Source organism: Canis aureus, chromosome 17 (genome assembly GCF_053574225.1).
Source record: "Canis aureus isolate CA01 chromosome 17, VMU_Caureus_v.1.0, whole genome shotgun sequence".
NCBI lineage: Eukaryota > Metazoa > Chordata > Mammalia > Carnivora > Canidae > Canis > Canis aureus.
In genome coordinates, this window is record NC_135627.1 from 22,142,977 (window position 1) to 22,155,216 (window position 12,240).

At 33.8% G+C, this 12,240-nt stretch overlaps 1 protein-coding gene across 8 annotated transcripts in view; it reads left to right on the plus strand.

Annotated features, from left to right (window-relative positions):
• The window catches only part of LOC144287846 (uncharacterized), a 122,026-nt gene that overhangs the window by 90,093 nt on the left and 19,693 nt on the right, over positions 1-12,240 (plus strand). The window contains exon 4 of one of the 8 annotated variants that reach the window (XM_077855236.1): positions 10,495-11,257. The exons of the other annotated variants lie outside the window; for them this stretch is intronic. The gene's annotated coding sequence lies outside the window, so the exon portion shown is untranslated. Of the gene's footprint in view, positions 1-10,494; positions 11,258-12,240 lie in introns of those variants that run through there. 8 annotated transcript variants of the gene reach the window in all.

A 12,240-nucleotide genomic window follows, 5' to 3' on the forward strand; every position in this document is an offset into this window, starting at 1 on the left:
ACAGCACACTTGTGTTTTCTCTTCAGTAAAATGTTTGGCAGTGTTTCTTATGTTTCTACTTGGATGTTTCTCCTTTCTCTTAAATTATTATAGGACTTCTTTATATATTTCAGGGCTTAATTCTTCAGCAAATAATCTTGTTGAAATACTATTTCCTGATGTGTGCCCTTTCTCTCCCCTCACACATTTTTTTAATGTGTGCTTTTAGGAGCACAGTTCCTTTTTTTTTTTTTTTTAAGACTTTATTTATTCATGAGAGACACACAGAGAGAGAGAGAGAGAGGCAGGCAGAGACACAGGCAGAGGGAGAAGCAGGCTCCATGCAGGGAGCCTGATGTGCGACTGGATCCTGGGACTCCAGGATCACGCCCTGGGACTAAGGCAGGCACTAACTGCTGAGTCACCGAGGGATCCCAGGAGCACACTTCCTAAATTTAATATCGTTCTATTTGCCAATTCTTTATTTTTAGGGTAAATAGTTTTAGTTCTATTACATAATCTTCCCCCCTCCCCAGGAAGAGGAGCATCTCTAGGGTAATTTGTATTATTCACTAATTTATATTCTAAAGGATGCTTCAGATTCTATATGATACATATTATTTATCCAATTATATTTACTAATTCATATTAACCTATATTATTTCACTAGAAAGTTAAATCAGTTTGAGTGTGATGTGTGATAAGACTTTTATATCATTGCATTTCCATAGAAAAAGTCATTTTTTCCATAGCCACTTAATAAAGAGTCCATCCTTTTTCCACCTACCTTCAGTGCCCACTCTGCCTTATACTGCATTTCAGTACACGTGAGCTGAATCCCCGCTTTCTATTTTCTCCCCTCACATGGTCACATAGAGCCTTCCTGCCCACACCTCGACTCTGACATCCCCGCCAGAGTACACATCTCACACGCAGAGGTCCTTGTCGCCCTACCCGCTCTGACAGGCCACCCCACACTGTCTGCTCTCTACCTGGATGCCCTCCTCCTTCTGCTTTGGATTTGACAGTGCTGACCTCTACGCCTGACCTTCTCACTATGCTGGGGCTCCCACACTTCACATCAGGCTGCCCTCACCCTGTTTGGACTCTGTCACTGTGACAAGGATTTCCCCTAACTCACAACCTTCCTCATCCCACCAGGCCCTGACATCCATACCATGTTAACGCCACATGAGGCTGCCCTCCTCACTCTGCTTATGCTTGGACCCCTGGAGCAAGGACATTTGTCTCCATGATCTTGCTCAGAAATTTCTTCAGAATCAGAAGAACAGTAAAACTTGTCGCTGAATTTAAAGGTGGGGCTCAGAGAACAGAGTAAAACCAGTAGGACCCCTAAAGTGTCCTCTGTACTGCAACGAAGAGTTACTACATTAAGGAATATCTTTCCCAACTTATAAGCAGGGGAAAAACAAACAAACAATATACATAAATGCCAGACTCTAGAAGATAAAATAACGCTAAGTAAGCTGAGTGTATAACTGAATGAATAATTTTTAGTGAATGATTAAATGAATAAATAAAAGATTAAATATAAAATGAAAAGTATTAAATCATTATAAATTATAGCTATGGAGCGGGGTGAAATTTGGTGGATTTCCATGTAATTTGACTTGTGTTGAATCTAATAATTTCACTTAGGCTTTCTTGAAGATGGATACATTCCTCACATACATATTTACTTTTTGGCTCTTCTATTCTTCTGTTAGGGAATAAGTAATCCTAAAACAGCCAGACTTCATAGACAAGATGAGCCTAAGGAGGGTAGGAAAGAGACTCAGCTAAGTCCCAAAGAACATTTAAATAGAGCTTATAATATTGGGGAGGAAAGTAGGAAAATTTTGTTAAAGATAGGCCTCCATAAGGAAAATGGTCTCTGTGAAGAGAATATTAGTTGGTAAGTAATAAAAGCATAGAATGAAAAGGGCTACAGGATTTGGAAAGTAGGAAAGCCTGGGAAGTAATGCATATTTAATTTGCTGTGAAGTAGGGAATATTAACTTGAGCAAGACAATGGTACAATAAAAAGTGGCATGCAGGGTACATGAAGCTGGAATAAATATCATATAAATAAACTTTGGGAAAAAATTAGATTACTATGCACAATGTGTTCAAAAAATCTTATATAGCAGCAGAAGAACAGGATGAGGATTGACAAATAACCATATATAAGTTTATGATTCTAATTATTTTACAAAGTTTTCAGATATTCAAGAATATTACCAAATTGGAATGTGGTAAAATTAGGTGTTATTTTTTTTCTTCTTCCTCTTCTTCTTTTGGATCTTCTACTCATCCAAATTTTACCCACTGGGGGAAATAATGTATGCTAAGATGTCTGTTTAATGTGAATTTGAAGTTCAAAATGAGATTTTAGAAGCTCAAAAATAAAATTAGCAAGTAAAATAAGTGCATTTCTAATGGAACTCTGGAGACCTAATACTCATAATGGAATATGATGATAATTGGTTTTTTGAATAATTTTATGCTTTTATGTCTATTTTGAGTGTTCTATTGGAATCATACAATTTTATTTTCATGTTATCAGGATATTTCAGCTCAATAGTATAGCAATATGAATAAATTCCATTATTTTATTAGTTCGGTCAAAAAGTAGAATTAGACCACTTTCTAGAATGTGCTGAACTGTTTTCATTACTTTATCTCTATATGTCTTCTATAATTCATTTGTTTAAAATAATATAAATTCTCAATCATTAGTTCATGCTTAAACAAGTTAGTAAAACATACTTATGCAAATGTGTAGATTTTATCTATCATATTTCATCTAATTTTAAGTGCTGTTGAGATAAAAATAACACTGATAATGTTAAAAATATAACCCATTGCTTATATATGATTTCAAAAGCCATATCTAAAAATTTCTCTCATCCATTGCATATTTATGATGACAATGGTATTTTAAATGATTTTGCACCTGGGAACCCCGGGTGGCTCAGCGGTTTAGCGCCACCTTCAGCCCAGGGCGTGATCCTGGGGACCTGGAATCGAGTCCCATGTCAGGCTCCCTGCATGGAGCCTGCTTCTCCGTCTGCCTGTGTCTCTGCCTCTCTCTCTCTCTCTCTCTCTCTCTGTGTGTCTCTTATGAATAAATAAATAAAATATTTAAAAAAAAATAAATAAATAAATAAATAAATAAATAAATAAATAAATAAATAATTTTGCACCTGACAACAGCAACATTTAATCTTCACAGTTGTATTAAGAATGAACAACTCAGGGATCCCTGGGTAGCTCAGCGGTTTAGTACCTGCCTTCAGCCCAGGGTGTGATCCTGGAGTCCCAGGATCGAGTCCCACATTGGGCTTCCTGCATGGAGCCTGCTTCTTCCTCTGCCTGTGTCTCTGCCTCTCTCTCTCTCTCTCTGTCTATGTCTCTCATGAATAAATAAATATAATATTAAAAAAAAAAAGAATGAACAACTCAGTGTATGTGTGAATCTTAAAGACTTGAGAACGTAAATGTGATGAAATGCAGAAGCCTAGTGATAAATCACTGTTTTTGATCATAGAACAGACATCTTCTATTTTTTTGTATTTACAGAATAGCAGAACTTCTAGGTATGTGTTGACTTACCTTGTTACAATATAATAACTAGGTAGAACTATTAAATTTTCAGTTATGTATTAGAAATATTAATAATATACGCTATGGTAGAGTATATTTTATAATCTAGATAATGGCGAACAAATAAATGTGTATGCATGTGTGTAAAATAATTGTCAAGATTTTCTTTAATATTGATCAGGTTATGTTTGTCAGTTTGGAGTAGCTATTTATACTTTACCACAACACTGTAAGGTAAATATATTAATGTATAATTTGATTCAGGTTACATCTTATCTTAGATGTTCTAGAGCTACCCATTGGAAGAGGTGGTGTTCAAATGCAAATCTCTTATAAATTTTTATGTGAAAATCATCATAAATAAATTTATAAATACATTATTATATATTTATCATATGATATACATTATATAGAATAATACTAATATATTATATAGTATTATATAAATACTATTTTTATTGTATAGATAATTTGTCTAAAACATTTTAATAGTGATTTATTCATTTTTAGCTATCTTATCTCCAATTAGAAATCTTAAGGTATTTTTCTGAGGCTACCTTAATAAGCAAACAATACTGAAAATATCCTCCCCTTGGCATTTTTTCTTTCCTACGCTACTTGTTTTTCCTCCTTAGCATTTGTTATTATCTGAAATAGGATGGTCGTGTGATTGGTAACACTAAATGAGAACTACTTGTATTACAGCTGCCATTTATACAGGGCTTATCAGGTGCCAGGCATTATTCTTAGGGTTTTAGATATAATTACTCATTTAATCCTCAAGACCATCCAGTGAGGTAAACAGTAAAATCATTCCCATTTTACAGAGGGGAGAACTGGAATGTAGAAAGGTTAAGGAAGATCTTGCCAAGATTCACACAATAGTGAAAAAGCAAAACCTGAATTTAGCCCTTAACTATTCTATAGTCATAGAATTCAATTCTATACTGCATTCTCAAGATGTTGTTAAACAACAGTAACGTGCATAGATAGATATAATTAAAACATTACAGATTTTAAAAATCACTTGTCAGTTATTTTCTGAACACTCACAATTTAACATAAATGAAATTTCTGATGTCATTTCTCTCTCTGAAACATTTAATATGCTGTGGAATGTAAAAGAACAGACAGCACATTTCCCCCCTTTCTCTTAAAAGTAATATTCTAAATAATGTATCCTTAACAAATGACTTGGGAACTTTTTAATAAGTCTTTTTATTTCTCACTCAATAGAAATTTATTTCTTGGTAGAAAGTTTGAAGATTGCAGTTGGATTATCTATTATAGTCATTTTATTGCTGAATGTAATTTGTAAAGTATTTCTTAAGGAGACTTTTTTAAAGTAATTTTAATGTGCTGCATTCAGGTGGTAATATCAAATATTAGAAGATATTTAAAGTAATATGTATTATAAGGATAAATTTATAAAGAAATAGCCTTAGTTTATTATTTCATTTTATACAATTTGATTTTGAGCTAAGAAGCATCTTGTTGGTTTAATATTTTTGAAATATAGCATGTTGATCCTAAAAATAGAAATTTTACTAAAAGATGTTCAATAGTCCACTGTATGTCTCAGAGATGTAAACACGTGAATCTAATGCTTTTTGTAAGTAGTTACACCAGGAGACACAACTCCTTGTCCCATATAAGCCATGTTTTAAACATTGCTAAGATTCTCAGAAAACACAAACGATTGGTTTCATTCATTAATTCATTTATCCATTCATTCAACTAGCATCTATTGAGAGGTTACTGTGTGCCAGGCACTGCTTCAGAAGCTGTCAAAATTGAGGGAACCAAGCAAAGAAGATTTCCGTCCTGTGTTTATCTTTTCATTGGAGGAGACAAAGAAGTCTAATTCATGTATACATAGATTAAATATTCCAGAAAATGAAAATAGATATGATGACAGTTAAAACAATAATGTGATAACAATGAGAATGGGAAGTAGCTTCTTTTATGAAGTGATATTTATTTGGGCTGAGTCCTGAGTGTTGAGAAAGAGCTGGGCCTATACCTTACTTATCCGGAAGGAAGAGCATTCTAGATAAAACAGATAAGGAAACTCAGGACAAAGTAAGGGAAGGAAAGCCTTAAATGTAATCTTGTATAAATCACAAGTGTTTATACAAGGAGGCAGAATGAGATTGGATTAGAGACGACAAGAAGGCAACATGACAATACAGATTGGAGGGACATACTTCAAAGAAAGAATGGGGGCACAAGCCAAGGAATACAGGCAGCCAAGAGAAGCTGAAAAATATAAAGACATGGATTATTCTCTCCCAGCCTCTGGAAGAAAACAACATTGCCAACAATTTTATTTTGTCCTAGTGAAACTGATTTCAGATTTTTGACCTTCAGAACTCTAAGACAATAAAGTTGTGTTGTTTTAGCTGGAAATATGAAAGGAAGAAGGAAAAGGAAAAGAAAAGAAGATCCACTGTGGCTAGCTATAATAGGGTGCTAGAGAGTGCAAGTTAATATAGAAGGATTGGTTTCCTGCATGCCATGAGTACAAGTTTAGATTATGTCCTAACTGCAATGATAACCTGGAGAATTTTTAAGTAGGGAAGGGATGTAATGATATTTATATTAAAAGGGGGGGGGAGAGAGAGAGAGAGAGAGAGAGAGAGAGAGAGAGAGCACGAGAAACACATCAACCAAAACACAGTGAGATATATCATTCAAGTGCAATCTGTAGAGTTTATTTCACTCAAAGTAACCAACTAAGTAAGCAAACTAAATAGTATGAGACAATTGGAATTTTTTTAATTGACTGGGTATTTGATGACACTAGAAGAAGAAAAATTTTTTAAATATGCTAGAGGTTTTGCAGTTTCATTTTCAGTGAGTCCTTATTTTTACAGATGTATATTGAAATAAAAAGATGAAAAAAAAAAGATGTAGTGACTGTTATTTTCAAATTGTGGGAGGAGGCTAAGTGAAAAATAAATTTTTTAAAAGAATTTCTTAATTTATATTTTTTGAAATCAGTTTATGAGTCCATGATGATTCAGCTCGCCTAGGAAGTGTTCCTCTCTCTCTTGTTAGTTATTCTAATATTCCTTGCTACCACAGTTCTCCCATGTCCTCAAAAGTATGATGTACACAATTTACCTGTTTTTATTTTGGCACAATGGGTTTGATGGCATGGTTTTACCTGTTCTATTCTACTTGGATAAGGATATATCCTACTCAAAACTTTTAATCCCAATTTTTTCTAATATATAATTTCTTGGGATATCAGAAGAGTCTGGATAGCCTCACATACACAGTGATATACTTTTTTTTTAAGATTTTATTTATTCACGAGAGAGAGAGAGAGAGAGAGGCAGAGACACAGAGCGAGAAGCAAGCTCCACGCAGGCAGCCCAACCTAGCACTGGATCCCGGGACTCCAGGATCAGGCACTGGGCTGAAGGCAGAGCCAAACCTCTGAGCCACCAGGGCTGCCCACAGTGATATACTTTTAAGAGGCTTGTAATTTTAGGAGGCTTAGGAGTACTGTGCTATCTATTTGCTACCGGAACATTGAGTGATAACAGTATTTTTAGTGGGAAGATAGTATGTAGCTAGCCCTCAGAAGAGGAATCCAAGACTGAGTTTTTTCATAGATTTCAGGAACACAGATTTATAGATTCAGGATTTCATTAATCCACAAACACCCCCACTTGCCTGAAGGTAGTTAGAAATGATCACTACTGGTTACCCCAGCAATTAAATACTGTACACATTTGTTCTCCCAATGCCTTTCCTTCCCTCTTTGCTACTTCCTATGCTGAAATAGTGATAATCTGACCAATTATGATACCACCAAATGCCATGGATTGCCCATTTCCCATTTTTCTCTGTCAAGGAAGTTATCTTAGGGATCCTTACTATACAAGCAGTCCAATGTCAGATTCTTACTTTGTGGGTCTGTTTTCATAAACTTTTCAAGCATCAGTTACTACACCAATCAATGATTAATTAGGGAATAGACAGTTTTCTTAAATTAAGGTTTTCCAGTAGAATTTGAAGGAACAGAGACCTTCGTAGAGGGCAGTGCCACAAGAAGGAAATCATAGGAATACATATCTTAAATTTATAGTTATCCCTTTTATCCATTTTCTGTTGGGGTTCCTTTTTGGAAACAAAAGGGTGAGAACATTCATTGTTTTAGGACATACTTGTCAGCCTCTCAAGGTAGAGAACAAGGTGGAGATTCTTATTAGTAGTAGATTCATAAATGAGTCACTAGTGATTATATTATAATGTATTCATTTTAAAGAGGCCTCGTCAGCTTGAAGTACCCAAATCAACTGTAGGTTTAGATAATGAGAGGTAGAAAACAAGATCTTTGATTGTAATTATATCACTAAGAATATTTCTCTATCTAACCATCCATCCATCCATGTATCCACTTCTCTATTTCCCCTTGAATATATCCCTTATCTTTTAACTCCAACTATTACAGGTTTCATTTCATTTATCTTCCCTCAAGCTCTGTAACAGTAATCAGATAACATAGGATAATATGAAACAGTGAACAGATTTTTTTTTCATCTGCTCCCGATATCGAATATAGAAAGAAGATTCATCTGGTAAAAATCAAACAGAATCAAACCCAACTAGAGCAACAACCAAAACCTCAATGTATGAAACAAAAAGCTATGCAGTTTATCATCTATTATTTAATGCATGTCTTCAGCTAGTAATGAAATAAGCCTTCACATGGCTATAAATGGGGGAAATTATTATACCTCTTAGCACTCCCTTTCTTCCACACATAAATGTGCGTCCTTGAAATGGATTTAGTTCAAGTATGAAAGTTAGTCAAATTGAAACATAACATTAATGTATCAGATTCTATTTAAACATGATTTTAAGGATTTATTTAAACTAGCCATTTAATTTGAAGCAGATGTATAGTTTGGTGTGAAATCAGAGTTGTAAAATTTGTTTTCCTCTATATGAATTTAAAATGGAATGTAAAAAAATAATAAAAAATAAAATGGAATGTAAGGCAATCGGTGTACGAATACTTCATCTCATTACGAATTGTAATAAATTCCAATAGGGCTTAAGTTCTTATTTACAGGATATTTGAATGAATTGAATGCTTTTGGATGCATGAAAACATTAATAAATGCTTTTAAAGACCACATAATTTCTGACAGTATAATTTATTTGTCTTATAGATATTTGAGAAATACACAAATTAAGTAAATGTGCAGCATCATTCTTTTGCATCTACATCCCAAACTCTCGTCTTGTCTGGGTAAATTAAGCTACCTGAGAATCTCAGTTTCATTCAAAACTTTTTCCTCCCCTCTACTCCTGACAACAAGTTCTGTGGAATCAATCGAATAGCATAATTTGTACTACTCCTCCTTTGCACCATCAACTACATTAAGCTTTCTCAATTCCTCCTAGAGAGTGATCAATTCCTACCTTGTTTCTTTGCACCCAGTTTTTAGTCACAAATGTATCACTTACTTTGTCACAACAAACATTTCCCCAGTGCACAGTTCTGATTATTTTCTTACCTTGCAAAAGACTTAAAACTTTCCCCCATACCAATACAATGATATTATTTATCATAGATTCTTAGATGCTCCAAAATCCCATGTGCAATTAAATTCCAACCATACTAGAATGTAATGTCAGTCACTAGCTCTATTTCCTCTGTTTTGGAGTCTCCAAACTTTTTCTGATTCGAAGCTATAGAATTTCTCTATCAGAGACTTAGGGTCTAAGATCTGGAAGTAAAAGGAGCAAAAGTGTAGTTTTTAGCATAGGCAGACTGTGCTTCAAATTAGCAAAGATAATGTTTTAGAACATACATTTATCCACAGTGTATATATGAAGGAGAATATATCAACATTGCGTATTAAAAAAATATGATAGGTATGAGATGGGGGATACTAAGGCCTTCCAATTTACCAGCTGTGTTATATTCTTACATCCAATGCACAGATGATTCAACTCCTTGAAAGATTTTTTTTGTTTTGTTTTGTTTTGTTTTTTTGTTTAGACTCCTCCGTCAATCCTAATTCTAACAGGAAGTCCCAACTCAGTGCTACTACCTGATGAGCCTTATTTCAATTTAGGCTTTAAGAAGAAAACTTTTATCTGAGATATCATTTTAATATGAGATATCATTTTAATATATTTTAGGCATGTGATCTAAATGCAGGCAGTGTAAATGCATTTAGTGTAAATTTAGATAGGATATAAATGAAAATATTGTGTTGAAGGACCCTTTCACATGAAGTAAATTAAGACTTATTTCCATAAGAAATAAAACAATTTCTACTTAAATAAAAAAAATTACAGATGGAAGTTATAACAGTATCTAATATTTCCAAAAATAAACATTGCAAACCAATTCTAAAAATAATTGTACCACAGTCTCCATCTGTTATAATGCTCTGTTAAATTGTAGGATCCATACTTTGTATCATAAATAAGCTATCATAAATAAGCTACCGTAAGTATGTATTCCTATGTAATTTTACAGTGGTCCATAAACTTAAGCTAAAGAGTTGTTAAGCATTACCTTATGTTCACAATTAAATATATCACACTTCATGGAGAGAAAAAAAAATCTTTCTAAGGTTAAATAATAATGTGTTTCTATCGAAAATATTTTTTTTTTCTCCCTTGTTCACTGTGCACAGCAGTTCCCTTGGAGAAGCACTGCTCCAGACTGTGATCTAGCTGGGCTTGGACAGGGTTCTCATGGCTTGGATCCAGTTACCTGGCTTTGGCATATGAGTCAATTCTTTTTCAAGTGTGTTTAGGCATCAGGGGTCAAAGCTACATGGAACATACCATTTTTATGGCAGACCAGCAGGGTATAAGGTATCAGTCCAAACTGCAAGCTTCATTTACAATTTCTGCTCATATCACTTCCAGGCATACTTCAATGCACAAATCAAATTACCTGGATAAATGGGAAATAATACTCCCAGGGAAAACAGATTCTTTCTCAAGAGGGAGCAAGTGGATAACTGCTTTAGAGTAAGTCACTCTGTTACAAACTAACCTTTCATTTGCAAAATCCACTTTCCTTGTGTTTGCAAAATCCATAAACACCTGCTTAGGACACACTAAAAGGCTTATCTATTTACAGTGGTAGGCTGGACATCCGGGATCTGTGATCATAGTAGGGGTAAATTTGGCTTTTCTTTGTCCAGACATCTGTGAACTAAAAAGACACTAAACATAATGATGACAAAAACAGGGGTGAAATAAATGGAAGGATTAATAGAGGGAAATATAAAGTGTTTGGGCCTCAAAGAACTCAGTGGTCTACAGCAACTATGAAACATCTCTGGGCAAATGTTTCCAGTTCCCTCTACTCTGTGTTTACTTAAACTTCTTTTTTCATGTTGAGAAGCAGTTCCCTAGCTCAATAATATTCAATCTTTGGCCCCACTCTATAGAAGGCACTTTCTTTTCTAAGATCCTCTTTTGCCACAAAGGAGGAGGAAATTGGAGAACTGATTAACTAATGAAGTGTAAATAATGAATTGATGTGATTGTCAATGTACTGGCTTTCTTTTCATCCAAGTGATTCCAGTTCAATGACTGAGTGTTAACAGTGTTGTCCTTTTTTATGATCTTCCCTCTGCCTCCAAGGGAGATATACTCTCTTAATACGTATTCTTTGATACCTGGTTCAGTGATCTGATGATTTGCTAACTAGATATTAGCTGAAATAATGCATGTTATTTAATTTAAATGGTTGGTTGACAACAAAAGTATTTGAATGTATTTTCTGTAAAATTGTTTACTGAATTATCATAATGGAATATTGAATACATCTGAAACATTTTGTGGTTTCCTTATTGCAAAATAATTTTTAAGTACACTTTTTTATTAGCAATACAACTTTGTAACATTATTGTTATGATTTGTAAATTTCGATATACAGTCATATAAACTGTAGGCAGACATATATGCATGTGATGTTGCATAGTAAATTACATCGTCCAAGATTATTTTCTTAATATCTCATTAAATTGGAGGGATCATTATACTTTGCTAATGTCTCCTCTCTTATTTGCTTCAAGAAAATGTTGAACATTTGCCAAATATAAATTTGCATTTATTATCAAGAACTCCTTTAACACTGGTCAAATGTCCGCAATAGAAGCTTAAAATTAATTCACCAAAATTTGTCCATATGGTTAATAAGTTATATTGTTAATATGCGAATTGAATAACTTAGAATTAGAAATATTACAAAAACTGGAATAAGGCTCTTGTCTTTATAATATGATTTTTTATTTATTGCTCTTACTTATAATATGGATTTTTGAATTTAGTTTATATTCTGCTATCTCATAAGTGCATTATTTTTTCATACAGTGTATTCATCTTTTGGAATGCAGACAATTTACCTCTATTAATCAGTTCTAAGTCACTAGAGGTCTGTTAATCAAATGTGGGAGTTAAAATTATGTTTAGTTATGACTTATCAATTATTAGGAATTTATGTAAATTTGTAAAGAAGCATGATTTATCAATATTTACAGAAGAGTTTAGCAACTACACAAGGTTTTTTGTGTTGGCATGTATCAGATTATAACTACACACACACCCTTACAATACTAATTTGTTAAACAGCTCAAAGTATTATCATTTCTAATTAAGAGC